General features: G+C 46.8%; 1 protein-coding gene across 23 annotated transcripts in view; it reads left to right on the top strand.

Annotated features, from left to right (window-relative positions):
- The window catches only part of GRAMD1B (GRAM domain containing 1B), a 240,304-nt gene that overhangs the window by 120,815 nt on the left and 103,467 nt on the right, over positions 1–16,022 (top strand). Inside the window, exons 1-2 of one of the 23 annotated variants that reach the window (XM_033098307.1) lie at positions 5,194–5,272; positions 5,872–5,915. The exons of 21 other annotated variants lie outside the window; for them this stretch is intronic. The gene's annotated coding sequence lies outside the window, so the exon portion shown is untranslated. One more of the 23 variants, XM_033098298.1, reaches the window with a different exon arrangement.

Raw genomic sequence — 16,022 nt, 5'->3', positions numbered from 1 at the left:
ATCCTCCCATGGAAATTTCCACTTGGAGTTTAACATTGTTTAGTCTCCTTTCTCCTTCCACTGCCAACATGATCACGTTCCCTGATTTTCTTTGTGAATCTTTCTTTCCCTTCTTTATATTCATTTTGGACTCTTTTATTGTTCTTTGATGACTTTTTTTCTCAAATTTCCCTACACGCCCTCCTTAATGTCCATTACTGTTCAGCATTACCTGTTGTAGTTCTTTTCATTATTCGTTTTCCTTATTCTAATGACTGTCCTTCTTTGCTGTTTTAATGTCTTTATTCGCCTAAAAAAGCAGGTGGGTTTGTTTTCTGTCCAGTCTATCGCCACCATCACCAACTCCGCAGGGGTCTTAAAATGTCATGCCCGGGTAGGATATATCACGTGGATAGGGGAAGACAGGAGGTAAACCACTGAATTAAAATAAATAAAGAAATAACACCTAACACTTAGGTAGTTTTACTGTAATTGTGCCGGGCACGGTCCTCGGCCCTTTCCTTACGTTAGTTATCTCATTTACTCTTCATGGCAGCCTCTAAGCTGAGAAATATCATCATCCCTGTTTCGTAGATGAAGAAATGGGGGTACAGAGAGGCTAAGTAACTGGCCCAAGCCCACACAGATGGCAGGTGTGTTGAGTCAAACTTCACAGCTAAGCAGAATGGCTTGAAAGTCATGCTCTTTATGTTTACCTGCCTGTGGGGACAGAGCCAGGAGTGCAGTTTCCAGGCTCTCGGCCTCACGTGGAAAGGTGCTGGCTCAGGTAGTAAATGGCCATCAACTGTGATCGGATGGCCATCAGCTGTGGCTGGTTGGCCGTCAGCTGTAACCAGTGAGCCATTGGCCACTAATATAACTGCCGTGGCTACGCTAGCAGCAAAATGGGGGCTGGCAAGAAGATGGTGGGTGAGCTAGCAAGTGCGGATTGCAGTTAGCACAGCAGAGTACGGGTTGCGGATTGCAGAGAAGTGGACGGCAGGTTGCGGATAGTGGCTCCTGCTTCCTGTGTCTCCAACCCAGCCACCAGCGAGACTATAGTGGTGTGACTCCCTTATCTATGGCTCCGTGGGTGTTCCCTTTTGGCCTCATCGTGTCCTGCGTTCTTATGTGGGGAGCGGGACCTGAGAGACCCCGCAGGCCGTCCCGCATGACACTGCCTCTAAGCAGTTGATGGTTAATAAGCAAAAGAGATGAGAAGTCACCTTCCAAAGAGACACACAATCATGGGAAACACACACATTGCCCTTTTTCTCCTTCACCCTCCCTCTCTTTTTCCTTTCCTCTTTTCTGTCTCTCCTCTCAATTAAAGCTGCCATTTCCTGTATACGGGGAGAGAAGACATCAAGTGACCTCTCAAGGTCTATCGTGTTTCTGGTCTCCTGTAGTTCTGTGAGACTTCCTGTTTTATCGCCATCTTTTTAGTTTACAATCAGTAATCAGACTCTAGAGAAAAGGAATTTCACCTTTTTGGCAAAGGCGTCTGATCTATATTTGTAGTCTCAGGACCGGCAGAGGGATCAAGGTGCACATGTTATAAGCAATGCAAATGTGGCCTGTCACGCGGGGCGTCCTGGGGGGTCTCTGCTCCCGCTCCCCACATAAGCACACAGGACATGGTGAGGCCAGAAAGGAACACCCACGCAGCCATAGATAGCGGAGTTATACCACTGTAGTCTCGCGGGCGGCTGGGTTGGAGACACAGGAAACAGGAGACACACATCTGCAACCCTCACTCCGCTGCTTGCAGGCTCAGCCACCGTCTTCTTGCTAGCTCCCATTTTCCCGCTAGCGTAGCCACAGCAGTTATATTAGTGGCCAGTGGCTCACTAACTAGCCACAGCTGATGGCCATCCAATCACAGTTGATGGCTGTTTAATACCCAAGTGAGCACCTTTCCACGTAAGGCCGAGAGCCTGGAAACTGCACTCCTGTCTCTGTCCCCACATGGCCTTTTACTCAAAGAACTACATATCCCATAGTGCAGCAGGGGAAAGTTGATGTGACCAGGGTTTGAAACTGCTTTATGTGGTTTGCTTGCAGCCCCTCCCACCAAAAGGCAGCTGCCATAGAGGAGGCTCTTCCTAAAGAAACAGATGCAGCATCCAACTTCTGAGTTGTCTTTAGAGAACTGGGTGCTTGTACTTCCCACCATATCTTAACTATCCCCTGACAAAACTCATTCCAGCCTCTCTTCAAGCATCTGCGGGTATTTTCCCCCCTTCCTTAACTTAGTGCATAAGTATAGTGATTAAGGAGTTAGAACATAATACCTAGGGTAAAGTAATTAGTACAAATAATTGCCCTAGAGAGAAAATGATAACATAAAGAGGTCTATCTATTTATCTTTTCGCTAAATATCAAGCAAGATGGAATGAGATGAAGTTACAGAAGAGAGAGCTTCTGATCTCTAGTTTGAAAAGCAAATGCATAGAATAGAGGAGTTATTTGTCCTATAAGGAATTACTTAGATTGATTCCTTTCAGGTAAGTAGCAGAAGTGCGATTCTATTGCTCCTTAATTATATACTCTGCATCAGTTTGTCTTTCTTTTTCCCTTTCAGTGTCGTTCTCTTTTCTGTCTTCCTGGAATTATCTTTGAACTCTGGTACATATTCCTTCTCTGCTCTCTCATTAAAGCCTAGGATGATCCCCTGCCTCCCACCCTGCCCCATCTTCTAGGTTGTTTATTCTGTAGCTGATAGCACTCTCCCTGCTGCTTTGAGTTCAAGACATATGAATGGCTTTGTAAAATAGACATGGATGCGTCTGGCTGCACAGCTCTCCTAACTGCCGTCTGCTGTGCTCACCATCAGTGGCTGTGTGGCAGTTGGATACCTTTAAGGACTGAGTAGGTAAATGGGTTTGGTCGTTTGGGAGACTGGATGGAGTCCCATTAACATGGGTCTGATTTCTGTGTGATTTTGATGAAACAGAACATCCTCATTCGCGGGTACTCGCCTTCTGCTCTCCATCTGTTTGTGTGTTTGACTGGCAGCCCAAGAAGAGAGGACTGAAGGCCACAGTGATAGCCAGAAGGAGCATTACAGACCTCCAGGCAGAGATGACGCGTGGAACTGGCATGGTCCTCACATACTTGTGTGTGTGTGTGTGTGTGTGTGTGTGTGCGGGGGGTGGTGGAATACCTCTCCTGTAATATACTAGCAACGTTTCTTACCATGTTCAAGTTGATCGCATCTGTGACCGTAGTGTAGGGCTTATGGGAACCAGGCAATGAATAAAAGAAAACCTATCCACTGGCCTAAATGATATTCTAGTACTCTCATCCCTGTCCTTTTGTATATGGGTCATCATATGGGTTTATGGAACTTGCTGCCCCTTGGGTTAGTAGAGTAAGGTGGGATAGGAACAGGAGAAGTGACACATTGTGTGTTTATGATGGCTGGAAAATATGTACCTTCAGGAACCAGGGTACATATCCTTTTTCCCCCCTTAATTTTAATCTTGATAGTTGACCAATTTGGTCAGGGGTCTTGGTCTACTTTTCTGCCTAAATGAAGTGAACATGATTGAATCTTTGATGATGCTTTTTAAAAACAGTTTCCATTGGATGCAGGAAATTCGTTAAATCTATGCACTAACCTTTGGATAGGCCCAAGATTTTTTCCCCCTAATATTTGATTATGTATTTTCATATAATTTGCCATCTTCAAAAAAGAGGAGGGGGTCCCAAAGGGAAATATCAAATTAATTCAGATTTTTTTCATTTTCTGCGAGTATAATAATGGGGAGCAGCAGATGGAGACAGATTAAGGGGGCAAAAGTGAAGTGGTGGGAAATTTGTTACTGTGTACTTAGTGGAAAGGAATTTGAAGTCAGTGAACATGGGTTTGAGTCCCAGTTCTGCTATGCTAAGTGACCTTGGGCAAGTCACTTAGAATCTCTGAATTTCATTTTAATTATCTTGGAAATGGGAAAAACAATACCTCACAGGGTTCCTGTGTGTATCAAATGAGTTAATTAATTTGAAATGCATTGTAAATTATGGAGCACTGTACCATTGGGAGTTGTTCTATTATTATTCCTGTCGTTAAGTCAGACACTTGGATGCTGGTAAAGTACCCTGGTAGAATTGTTGGTATTGTCATTTCTTTTGGAAAACTCTTTCCTACTGTGCATTGGTCTACCTAAGTGTGCAGTTTCATTGTGAAGTCAGGCTTGAACAGAAGCAGGATAAGAGAAAAGAATGAGGGGAAATGTAGGGGGAACTGAATGAGTGATACACACTCATTGCCTTCTTCTTTTTATTCTCCCATATTTTAATCAATTGAGCCCTTGCTTTGCTGGGTGTTTCTATGCTCTAGGAAGTGGATTGGGAGCGGGGTGGGGAGGAAAAGGGAAGGGGGAATAAAGGGGCATCAGTTTCTCTCAGGAGCTCACCATTTCTGAGGGAAAAGTCTATAAGGAATTGGGAAACATGCTGGGATACCTTTCTTTGACCTTTTTGCTTTTTTTTTTTCTGGGCCTTAGTTTCCTTATCTGTGAAATGGAGCTGAAGCCTTAAGGTCCCATGCATCTTTAACATTTTGTTGGTCTGAAGCCATATAGACATGAAGGAATCAATGTCAGTAAAAGCAAGCCCAGGTTAGCACATGAGATGAGCTGACAGAGCTGGAGTTGACAGAGGGAAAATGCTAGGAAGGAGTTATATATATTTAGGGATGCCTGAGGACATTGGTCTGCTTTTCCATAGGCTACTCTCTCTGACTGGGAGAACTATCTCTAAAGACTTGTATGTGTTTGATTTAACATTTTGACAGGAAGATAAGTGGTTCACCAGAGCAGACAACCTTGTTTCTTTGCTGGTTTCAAGGAGGGGAGTTGCTTTTCTGCATTTATGCTGGCGGCGGCATAAGCAAGTGCACTCAGTGGACACACGCACTGTGTTTTAAAGTAGAAATGGGAGAAGCCTGTTCCCCTCTTCCCTCTAGGGCCTGGGGTACTCTGATCCCTTTCCTCGGGCTGCCAGAGTAAAATGGGCCAGAGAGTAAGCTGTAGTCACTGCAAGCAGAGCGGCCTGTCCCTGCTGGGCAGGAAACCTAGAGTGATGAATGGGGCCGGATGAAGTCATCCTGCTCCTCCAATCAGGCTGCTCCGAGAGAGCCAGGGGCCTCTGCAGATCCAGCCGGGTGGCCGGCTGCTCTCATGTAGCTTTAGACAGAGGCTGGGAGTCTCTGGGTGTGGAGTGGGGGTGTGAGCCGCCCTCTCCTGGCTCCTGTGTAGGCCTCAGTCAGTCTGAATGTTATTGCAAGGTGAGTGGCTTCACCGGGCGAATTCCTCTCCCTTTGCATCCTCCACCTTGCCGTGCTGGGCTCCAGCTTTGTGGCTCCGGCACCTCCTTGCACAGCACCTCCTGCTTCCATCTGAGTACCCGCACCTTCTTGAGGTTCTCACACCGCCCCCCTCCCCCCCACACCACTAGCCCTTAGCCTTCTCCCTTCCTGCTGCCCTCAGCACTTGCTCAGTTGGCCCTTCCACATGCTCTCCTCTTCCTGACCGGTGGGGACCGCGTTGGGTGGGTGATGGGAGGGTCAGGCCTTCACCTCTGTGCTCTCCCCCAGCAGGGGGCGCCCTGTTGAGCCCCACCCTTGCCTCCTAGGAAGAAGTGCCAGGCAAGGGGAGAGCCCCCTGATGGGCCTGATATGGGCATCTGTGGGGACATAGACAGGCCCCTCAGGCTTTCTTGGGACCCTAAGGCTCTTTCCTCTCCCCCAACAGAGGAGGTCCCAGGGGTCCAGAAAGTAGAAATAAGTCTCTTATTCTCCCTGACCTTCCAGAGGGGTGGTTTATTCTTTGTGGTGGACATTTGTGACTCTGCCTTTTCTCTCTGGGTGGTGCTACTGCTCCTTAGGCCAAGCAGGGATCATGGAGCCGGCTGATATGGCGACAGCAAAGGTAGGATGGAAATGCTGCCGGCCGCACTGTGCGTAAGTGGCTTCGCTTGGCAAGTTCTGCCTTTGGTTCACTTTTCTCTCCCCTCCTGTCCCTCAGCCCACCACTCCCGAGCATCCAGGGGCTGTGTCAGAATGGAGGGAAGTGATGTGAGCATGAGGACCTCAGGAGAAGAGAGGAAGGACCGGGTCCAACACAACATACTCCTCACCTTTATGTGCCCAGAAGTCTGAGTGTGTGTGTGTGAGAGAGAGATCTATAGCTTTGTCTGGGCAGACTTATGTGTCTATCTGTCTCTAACTTTGCCTTGTTTTTTTTCATTTCTCTTTATCCTGTCTCTTTTTAGTCACCCCTCTCTACTTTATTCTCTCTTCTTCCTCTGCCTCTTCCATGCATTACGGTGCTTTCTTAATCCATTTGTGCCATCTCCACACTTTCTTTTCACCTTCTGTGTGATTCTCCTTCCCTCTGCCTGTTGTATAAGGAATGGGTGGGGTTGGTGTGGGCTGGATAGTCAAGAACAGAGCCTGCCTCTCATCCTGCAGCAGATGTTGGCCTTGGGATTGGCGAGGAGTTTGTCTCTGAGCGGCAGATGCTTCTGTTGTTCCCTCCCACCGCCCATCTGATGCCCCAATGGGAGTGCGGTTCTGGGCACCTCTTGGGAATGGTGCCAGGGTGCTATGTCGCGTGGACCCCATAGGCACGCTAGAGGGCGTTCCTGAGATAGGTTTCTCAGGAACATCTCTCCCGAATACTGCTTGCAATCTGAAATTTGTTTTTCTGTGCATTTTTCCAAACAAGGAGCTTGAGCCACTGGGAATGGATGCGGGATCTAAGGAGGCATTGTCTGTAAGCCCCAACCCAAGCCCCTGTGTACAGGGACGGACCTGTAGTCCTAGACTATCTCAGCCCTCGGATTGAGGTCCTTCCTTTTTGGCCATATGGCTGGGTTTCCTTTCTCTCAGAGAAGGAAGACTGGACGAGGCTCAGACTTCTGGAGCAGGTTCGGTACCCCGTGTGTATGGAAGCGAGGATGAGGTAGGAAGCTGAAGCAGCAGTGGTGCTGAGGGCAGTAATGTGTTAAAGTGGTTAGGACACATCTCTGGAAATCACAGAACTAGATTCTTGGCTCCTTTCTCTCATTCCCACATGCTGTGTGGTCTGATCCAAGTTACTTAACCTCTCTGCGCTTTCATCGTCTAGTCTGCATATTGTTGAAAATTACATGCATCTGTTATTTTAACAAGCTTAGATCTGTCAAATACTTTGTTTTCTTTGCAGAAAGGAGCTAGGAAGAACAAAACTAAATGAGAACAGGCCTCCCTGGTCTCCCTGAATCCTCCCGACCCCCCACTCTCGCCTCCTTGCCTCCTTTCCCTCTCTTTTCCCTCCTTCCACAAACATTTGAGTACCCACTTTGAGCATGGATGGTTCAAGGTGTTATATCCCCTTGGCCATGCACAGAGGCAGCCATGGCAACAGGCATCTGCAACTGGGTTTGGATCCCAAACAGTGTGTTCCAAGTGCTGTCTGGTTGTAATGTTGCTATCTGCGAGGTCGAGTGTAATGATCGCCAGGCTTACCCTCTTACAAACCTGCTCGTCAACTAGCTCTTGAAGTTGTAAGTGGTTTGGGATCAACCAACTAGCTGTCAAGGGGAGGTGGTGGGGGGTGCTCTGAGGAAGAGGTGGCCTGGGCCCTGGTCAGGTATCCTGCCGTTAGTTTGGACATGTGTGTTTATGTCTGCATTTGCATAGGGAGGTAGAAACAGGCAGCTTCATTTTTCTTCGCCCCTTGCCATCCCTCATCCCAGACTGTAGATTATGAAATCAGGTGTGGAATTAAGACCTCAGAGCTGGACCATTCCTGACGCTAGCATTTGCTTCAGGACCTGGAGCACAGAGTGAATGTGATTGGTCACAGAAACAGATGCCATTTAATTCCAGCACTGTGGTTCTTTCTCTGTAACCTTCTCTAGCCCATACCCTTTGGAGGGAGTTGACGTCAGGTGTTTTCAGTCTGGGTCCGTGAACCATTAAGGTCCTTGGGTGGACTTGAGGAGAGGGTCCACAAGCCTCTGTCACATACGGCAATTATGTGTCTCTGTGCTTTCTTCTGGGCAGAGTGTCCTTGGCTCTCATCAGGTATCCAGACCCTGTAACTAATCAGGGTGCTCCCCAAACGAGCCTGTCTGCATTTTGCAGCGCAGGTCAAAGAGAACCTGTGTTAGGGCTGATGTACTGAAGTTTTGATAATGTGTAAATGTAGTGGAACTGTTGAGTAAAAAAATCATATTGTGACTCATTGTAAGTCATTTACATATGATTTGTATGTCATTTTTTAAATGTCTAAAAACACGTAAATACATCTCCCTCCCTTACCTTAGCCTTTCCCCTTTTATTTCCGAGGTACTGTTCCCAGGATTTCTCTTAACCACCAATGAATTGGGTTCAATTACCCCAGAATGAAATAACTTTTGGTTGCAGGTGTGCTCACTTTTTTTTTTTTTGACACTGTCTCTTATAATTGAGAATGAAATGGTAGCTCTTGATTGGACGTATGGTCACTTTGATGACAACAATGCCTATTTAGACTGTGTTCAATTCCTGGAGCAAGAGTTTTGGAAGTGTGACTGTCGTGTGGGAGACCCTGCTCACTGCGCCATTTTTCGTGCAGGGCGACCTGCGGGGCCTCTAGTCCCGCTCCCCACATAAGAATGCAGGATGTGGCTAGGCCAAAAAGGAACACCCATGGAGCCATAGGTAGGGGAGTCATACCACTAGTCTCACTGGAGGCTGGACTCACATGACGTGCAACCTGCTGTCCGCTTCTCTGCCTGCCAACCGACTGACTCGACTCTCGACTCGACTCCCCAACCAATGCATCCGCGGCAGTTATACCAGGGGCTAATTGGCTAACTGGTTACAGCTGACGGCCAACTTGCCACAGCTGACGGCCATCTACTACCCGAGTCAGCACCTTTCCACGTGAGGCCGAGAGCCTGGAAACTGCTCTCTGGGGCTCTGTCCCCACACTCCACTCCTGCAGGGTCTCGCCCCACAATCTACGCGACAAGCGTCTTCCGCGAGGGTCCCTGTGCGAGGAGCCTGGAGGTGAATGCAGTATCCTGGACACAGCCAGGCTTTCTGGGCACAGCCCGGGTTTCTTAGGGCACCACCAGTCCTTCTGGGCACAGCCAGACTTCCTGGACTTAGGGTGCCACCAGTCTCCTCCTGTCCCCCAGGCAGGCGGTACTGTCGCACTGTAACCACGTGCCGGGGCTGTGGCAACACTTGAGGAGGGTGGTGAGCATGCCCGCGTGTCACCACTTTCACCACCCGGATCCGGAGACGGAACTCTCCTACCGTCGTCTGTAAGCTGAGGCCATGTAGCACGTCCACCCCTAGATAATACTCCGGAACGGGGGAGACATAAACCTTGTGGGTACGAGGGGGAAGCCTTCCTATACCCAGTGGTAAGGAAATGGCTTTCACAGTCACAGTCTTTCCCCTGTAGCCATCAATGCACATTGCTGGTCAGGGAACAGTTCTGGGTTCCCATAAACAAGACTGCAGTCTGCGCCAGTGTCAACTAGGGCCAAAACTCTCTGCACATTAGAAGGGGACCAATGTATGGACAGTGGGGCCTCCGGTCCCTGCTCGTCCCCTCTGACTGGGTACCTTGGCCCCTCCCCTAATCAAGCTGAATGGAGTCGGCCTCAAGCAGCCGCATGAAGTCCTGGAGGGACATGGGTCGCGCTTTCCCAGACTTCTCCTTTAAGCATCTCCGGAATTACTGTTCCAGACGCAACTGTTTCCAAAGTTCCATCAAGAGTTCATTGGGTTGCCGGTCTATTTTTTCCCGATCGACCCCTGCTGCCACAAGATCATGCCACATCTGTGCGCGTGTTACTCTCTGAGGCCCACAACCTCGCCTCCTTACTTTTGGTTTGGGCTTCCAGGTCTCAACTACTCAGACCTTCTGTCTTAACTTCCTTTGCCTCCGGCTTTGAACATCCCCTACGGTGGCCACGGCAGTTGTAACTTCATGGATCTGTCGCCCCACATAGGGCGTAAGAATGGCAACCAAGGATCCAAAAGCACTTCAGGTGCAGTATCCAAAACCAGATCTCTCATGCTGCCTGTAAAAAGCTCGTCATCCAGCCCCCACATATTAGGGTTGAAAATAGCATGTCTTATACCCATTTCACGGATGGTTTGAGTAAATTCCGTATATGACTGCCATTGACTCACAGTGTCTGGCAGCTCGCCAGCCTGTCCCCATACTGTGCGTACCGCAGCAGTGAGCCACTCCATTTGAGTGTGGTTGCCCTGGTCTTGGGCCAACCTATGGCAGTTCTGTAACCTTTGTCGCAGGGACGGATGCACTGTCACAAAGGCTAGCTTTTCCATCTCGCCTGGGGAGCAGAGAATGTTGTCTGCTCCCTCATCCCATAAACGTAGTAGCCAAGCCGAGACTGGCTCTCCAGGGCGCTGTCGGTACCGCCTCCCCAGCTCCTGCAACTCAGTGGGAGTGTAAGGGGTGCAGGTTGTGAACTCAGTCACAGCTGGGTTGCCTGCAGCAACGCCCCGGGGCCCAAAGGTTGCTCACGTTTTACCCTTTACTTCAAGATTGGCCGGGCTTGGGGGTTGGGAGCTACATTGTCTCCACTCACTTCCTCTGCCTCTGCCTCAGAGTCTCCACTGTGGGGCCCCCCTTCTCACAGGCGGACCTGAGCTTTCAGCGCTTCCAACCGGGACACCTGGTCCGGCACCTGTGCCATTTCATTAAGCGCATTTTCTGCGTTGAGACTCAAGGCCGTGAGGAACATCCAGCCCATGCGGCCGGCTGTAGCCTTCTCCTTCTCTGGCAACTGCTCAGCCAGAGCCTGCAGGGCCCTCTCCACGCTGGCCGGAGAGCCATCCATGTCCTCCCACCCCTTCTTGGGGGTCCAACTCCTGAGAACAGTGGCCACTGGACACCACACACTGTGTGGGGGCCACACGTCCTCCTGCCCAGAGTCAGACTCCATTTCTACCTGGCCGGAATCTTGCTCACCGTGCCAGGTGTCTGAGTGGGTGGAGGCTTTGGTATAATATGTCCACAACCCTCGGAGCTTAAGGCCGCAGCAGATCACCAAAATGAAGGCAACGCCTTCCATGGCCAAGAGGGTGGTGTGCCAGCTGGAGGCTTGAGTCTCCCAGGCAGACCGCGCCTCCCGTTCCCAGTGCCGCTCCTCACGGGCCTCCCGAAGCTGAGCTCTCACATGCACAAACTGCTCCACCATGCCTCGGTAGGCCTTGGCCAGCACCATACCCTGCTCGCTGCGCCATTTGTCGTGCGGGAGACCCTGCTCGCTGTGCCATTTATCGTGTGAGGTGGCCTGTGGGGTCTCTAGTGCGAGGTGGCCTGCGGGGCCGCTCCCCACATAAGAACGCAGGATGTGGCTAGGCCAAAAAGGAACACCCACGGAGCCATAGGTAGGGGAGTCATACCACTATAGTCTCACTGGAGGCTGGAGTCACACAACCTGCAACCTGCTGTCCGCTTCTCTGCCTGCCAACCAACCGACTCTACTCGACTTTTGACTCGACTCTCCAACCAGTGCAGCCGCTGCAGTTATGTCAGTGGCTAATTGGCTAACTGGCTACAGCTGATGATCAATTAGCCATCTAACAGCTGACAGCCATCTACTACCCGAGTCAGCACCTTTCTACGTGAGGCCGAGAGCTTGGAAACTGCTCTCTGGGACTTTGTTCCCACAGTGACTTCACCTCCTGGAGTCTGGATTTTGAGGCTCTGTTACTGCATTGCCATGGCGCTACTTTTTTTTTTTTTAAGGTTGCCATGTTAGACTTGAGGCCATCTGATGTCCTGACATGACTGTTAAGATATGTAGATGATAAATTATGTCCAGAGGGTTTCTATTTCAACCTTGAGAAAGAGGTTGATAAGCATTCATTAATCCATCCGGCAAATATTTATTACATGCCGATTACATGCCAGCAGGAGGATTTAAATGGCTAGCACAAGATCACTGTGAGCAGTTGCTCAAGGGATTGTAGGGGGGACCGATGAGTAAACAGATGGGGACGGAGTGGCACAAGGTAATAAGGGTTGTAATCGGAGTTCAAGTCCTCAGGGAAGCACAGAAGAACTATCTGATGTTGCCTGGGCAGGCAGGGGGCTTTGGAAAGGAAGTGATGTTTGATCTGAGACCTGAAGCAGGTGTGGGAGTTTTATCAGGTGGACAAGAGAAGAGAGGTGATCTAGTTATGATTGAGATTTGAACATATCTGGGTTCAGATGCTGGCACTGCCTCTCTCTGGCTCTGCCGGCTTGAGCGAGTTATCTTGGCCTTTCCTAGTCTCAGTTTCCGCATTTGTAAATGAGGGTGATACTATCGACCCCACAGGACTGTTGTGAGGATTAAATAAGATAACCTGGGTAAAATGCCTGGCATACCATAGATGTTCACTGAATCTATGAACAGATTGTTCGCTAGACAGGAGATGTAGGTAGCATGCACATGGCAAAGCCCAGGTCACTACAAGTCGTTTGGCATGATTGGCAAATAGGGTGCATGGGGGAGATGGGAGGCAGATGACGAAACTGGAGATGCAAGCAGGAATTGACTTACCATGACTGCCTTGTACAGTACTGAGATTAGGCAGATGCTGGGAACAGTTGAAGGATTTTAAGATATCAGATTTGCTTTTGAAAAAGTGCTGTCTGGCTATAAGGTAAACAACTAATTGATAATTTCCTCATTTTGCGCCATCTCTGACACTTTTTTTTTTACACTAAACTCTAAGCTTTTTAAACACGGGTCGTGTTTTTGCTTTTTTAAGCCACAAAACCCTTAGCATCTAGCATATTAGTTGGTATATAATAGATGTTCAATAAATACGTGGTGAATGAACAAATAGGAGAGGTAAGCACAACTGCAAATCTAAAGATGAGATTTGAAAGGCAGATAAAAACTGACAACAGGAAACAAACTCTGGTCATATTTAGGGAGCTAGAATTGACATGACTTTCTACCTAATTAAATGGGGGGTGGGAGAGGAGGAGTGTGGGATGAATTCCAGTTGGCTGACTGGGTGACTTGGTGGTTGGTGGTGCCATTTCTTGAGATAGGCACGGGTGGTAAGAATCAGAAGGAGATGCAGAGCGGCGAGGAGGAGTTTCATATATTTATACTAGCTTGGAGGTGCCGATGAGACATTTAGGTAACAGTGTTCAGGAACAATTGGGAATTTGTGTCTGAGATTAGGGGAGAGATAATAATTATACATACATATTTGGAAGGCTCAGGCATATCTCCAAGGCATTGTCAAAGCATTCAAGACTACCTTAGGTCATAATGAAAATATATATAACTATGTATGGGGATGAATAGTAACTAGACTTATTGTTGTGACCATTTCACAATATACAGTTGAACCTTGAATAATGCGGGGGTGTTATGGGTGTCAACCCCCTACCTCGCAGTTGAAAATCCATGTATAACTTCTGACACCTCAAAAACGTAACTTCTAAATAGCCTACTATTGACTGGAAGCCTTACTAACAACATAAACAGTTGATGAACACATATTTTCTATGTTATATGTATTATATACTGTGTTTAACAATAAAGTAAGCTAGAGAAAAAATATTAAAATTATAAGAGAAAATACATGTACAGTATTGTACATATTTATTGAAAAAAATCCACACATAAATGGACCTGTGCAGTTCAAAACTCGTGTTTTCAGGGGTCACTTACCATGCTGTACACCTAAACTAATATAATGTTATACGAAGTGTGACAATTAAGTTCAAGAGCTTGTTGAACCGATGTAGCTAAACTTTTTTGATATCAGAGGGATTATTCATTATGAATTTGTACCATCTGGACAGCTAACTGAGTTTACCATTTGGAAGTGCTGAAAAGGCTGTGTGAAAAAGTTACATGACCTGAGCTTTTCACCAACAATTCATGGCCCTTGCATCACGACAATGCACCAGTTCACACAGCACTGTCTGTGAGGGAGTTTTTAGCCAGTAAACAAATAACTGTATTGGAACACCCTCCCTACTCACCTAATCGGGGCCCCCAATGATTTCTTTATCCAAAGAGAAAGGAAATATTGAAAGGAAAAGACATTTTGATGACATTCAGGACATCAAGGGTAATACAATGACAGCTCTGATGACCATTCCAGAAAAAGAGTTCCAAAATTGCTTTGAAGGGTGGACTACGAAGGTGACCACAGTGATATTCAGCCATGAGGTATGTAGCACTTTTTCTAGGATGAGTTCACGAACTTAATTGTCAGAACTCGTATGTCAATTATATCTCTTTTTTTTAAAAAAAAAAAAAAAAGACTAGATTAGGAAGCCCTGTGACCCAGATGACCACCTAAAGACACGGGACTTGACTAGAGATACTTTTCAGATCCTCACCATTAAGAGGCTGAGGCTCTCCTAATAGTGGAATGTGAGGTCATAGGACCGAGAAGGCATTCATAGAGGAGTCTGAACTTACGGATTTTGTAAAGAAATTTTTATTTATTTATTTATTTATTTATTCATTTATTTATTTTTTTGAGCTCTTTTATTTATTTATTTTTATTTTTTTTAATTAGTTTCAGGTACACAAGACAAAGTAATACTTAGACGTTTATCATTTGTCCCTCACACTGTGTCAACCCCCCTCCCCCCATCCACCATCCCTCTGAAATCGCACAGAGCCATTACATTTCCACTGTCTCTATTCCTAATGCTGTACTCCGCTTCTTGTAAGCATATACATACATATATATACAAACTTGTAGTTGACATTCATTATTGTTCAGCTTCAGCTTCAGGTGTACAGTGCAGTGATCAGGCATCTACATCATCCCTGAGGTTGTCTCCTAAAGGGACAAGTGTCCATCAGATACCCTACAAAATCTTTACAACATTATTGATTACATTCCCCAAATTAATTTTCAAAACCCCGTGGCCATCTTGTGGTTACTGACTGTTTTCTAATCCCCTCACCTTCCCCCTTATCCCCACCCCCGCGCCCATCTAGCAACCCTCAGTTTTTCCTCTTTGTCTCCAAAACTGTTTCTGATTAGTTCATTCACTTATTCTTTTCTTTAGATTCCGCATATAAGTGAGATCATATGGTACTTATCTTTCTCTGTCTGACTTATTTCACTTAACATAATGTTCTCTAGGTCCATCCATGTTGTTGCAAATGGTAAGATTTCTTTCTTCTTTATGGCTGCGTAATACTCCATTGTATAAATGTACCACAGTTTCTTAATCCAGTCATCTACCGATGGACATTTCGATTGTTTTCATGTCTTGGCTATTGTGTATAGTGCTGCAATAAACATAGGAGTGCATAGAGATTTTTGAATTAGAGTTTTAGATTTCTCTGGATAGATACCTAGGAGTAGAATTGCTGGATCATAAGGTAGTTTCATTTTCAGATTTTTGAGATACCTCCATACTGTTTTCCATAGTGGCTGCACCAATCTGCAATCCCACCAACAGTGCACAGGCGTTCCCTTTTCTCCACATCCGCGCCAGCACTTGTTGTTTGTTGATTTATTGATGATAGCCATTTTGACTGGGGTGAGGTGGTATCTCATTGTGGTTTCTATTTGCATTTCTCTGATGGTTAGTGAGGTTGAGCATTTCTTCATATGTCTGTTTGTCATCTGTATGTCCTTTTTAGAAAAATGTCTCTTCATGTCCTCTGCCCATTTTTTAATTGGGTTGCTTGTTTTTATGGAGTTGAGTTGAGTGAGTTTTTTAATAAATTTGTGATATTAATCCCTTATCAGATATATCATTGGCAGATATCTTTTCCCATTCAGTAGGATCCCTTTTTGTTTTATTGATGGTTTCCTTTGCTATGAAAAAACTTTTTAGTTTGATGTAATCCCACATGTTTATTTTTTCTTTTACTTCCCTTGCGTGAGGGGATATATCAGTAAAAATCTTACTCCGGGTAATGTCTGTGAAGTTTCTTCCTATATTTTCTTATAGGAATTTTATGGTTTCAGATCTTACATTTAAGTCTTTAAGCCATTTTGAATTTATTTTTGTATATGGTATAAGGAGGTG

The sequence above is a fragment of the Rhinolophus ferrumequinum genome, chromosome 25 (genome assembly GCF_004115265.2).
Source record: "Rhinolophus ferrumequinum isolate MPI-CBG mRhiFer1 chromosome 25, mRhiFer1_v1.p, whole genome shotgun sequence".
Taxonomy (NCBI): domain Eukaryota; kingdom Metazoa; phylum Chordata; class Mammalia; order Chiroptera; family Rhinolophidae; genus Rhinolophus; species Rhinolophus ferrumequinum.
This window is presented reverse-complemented; position numbering and strand designations above follow the sequence as displayed.